This window comes from Protomyctophum parallelum (assembly GCF_964188405.1).
Source record: "Protomyctophum parallelum genome assembly, chromosome: 1".
In the NCBI taxonomy this organism is placed as follows: domain Eukaryota; kingdom Metazoa; phylum Chordata; class Actinopteri; order Myctophiformes; family Myctophidae; genus Protomyctophum; species Protomyctophum parallelum.
The window spans coordinates 100,279,466-100,280,904 of NC_139697.1; the positions used below are offsets into that span (position 1 = coordinate 100,279,466).

General features: G+C 42.0%; 1 pseudogene across 1 annotated transcript in view; it reads left to right on the forward strand.

Moving 5' to 3' along the window:
* The first annotated feature begins 316 nt into the window (after window positions 1-316).
* LOC310856100 (glutamate receptor 1-like) overlaps window positions 317-1,439 on the forward strand; it is a 130,948-nt pseudogene continuing 129,825 nt past the window's right edge. Inside the window, exon 1 of the transcript in view lies at window positions 317-470. The product of the transcript in view is annotated as a glutamate receptor 1-like (transcript). The remainder of the gene's footprint in view (window positions 471-1,439) is intronic.

Here is a 1,439-nt window from a genome sequence, read left to right on the forward strand (position 1 = left end):
CCTTCACATTCAGTAGATCCTGCATGTGATCTTCCGTGGCCAGATGTAATTTATTGGGGTCTAGTAGGACTACAGTAAATAAAATAAAAATAAATCACCATCACATTTGGTAAAAAAAATACATATTTAGCCCCATGCTCGAATGCCCCCAAAAACAGCTAAAATCCCTAAAACGAAAGAAAGCAGCACTTTCAATCAAGTGAAATATTGTCACTTGATTAACACTAATCTTTTACTTTCTTTAATAACAACCTAAAACATGAATTAAGGCATCAAGGCCGGCATCAAGGCTGGTGAGCTCAACAGCCTCAATAAAATGATAAAGAAGGCCAGCTCTGTTGTTGGCCTCCGAATGGAGAGCCTGCAGTCAGTCGCGGAGAGGAGGATCGGGGTTAAACTGGACTCCATGCGGGCAAATCCCTCCCACCCCTTCAATGAGGTGCTGCGGGATAGGACGAGCACTTTCAGCCGTAGGCTCACACTCCCCCTGACTCTCTTTCATGCCAACTGCCATCAGACTTTTTAATGCAAAGGCATAAGAACTGCCCCCCCCCCCCCCCCCCCCCCCCAAAATGGCATATGGTCCTTGGTTGTCTGGTCTTGTGTGATTATGTCATTTGTGTCTGTTCTGTGTTTTTCTGTCTGTCCACTAGTTTTTAGCTTTTTAGTTTCTATGCACTTTATGCTGTTGTAACACTTCAATTTCCCCTCGGGGATTAATAAAGTATATCTCATCTCTCTCTCATCGAACCTTGGTTGAAAAAAACTAAAGTTGTCCTTTCTCCTGATTCTGTCCACCTCATGAACAGCTCTCAGCGGGTAAATGGGCTGGTCAAGGTCTCAGATAGATTTTCCCTCCCGGACCCCCGTGGGGTTGAAAAGGCTAAGAAGCTGAACAGCTATAAGCTGGAACAGCATATTCTTATATATTTACTCGCGGAAACATATTTATTGTTTTGTTATATGAACAACCTGCGCAGGTCGACAGACAGCTAATGTTGTGAATTAAAGGAGAATTCCATACTAAAAGGCTTTCTTACCTTTCTTTGTAGTTGTTACGTCCCCATCAAAGAGGTCCAGGTGTTGTTTTGTGCAAAAGCTCCTTATTGGCTATTTCCCCTACCATAAGCCCTAAATGCATTGCATTGAATTGAATGGGATGTATGGGGTGTTGTGCTAATTCGCTTATTTCCATCGCTCAAAATTATATATTTTTTGTATATATCCTCTCTTCATAATGTAAATAATATCCCAAGCGGCACACTTTACTACTTATTTCGATGGAAATAAGCGAATTAGCACAACACGCCATAGCCCCATTCAATTCCCATTCAATTCAATGCAATTAATTTAAGGCTTATGGTAGGGGAAATAGCCAATAAGGAGCTTTTGCACAAAATAACACCTGGACCTCTTTGGTGGGGACGTAACAACTACAA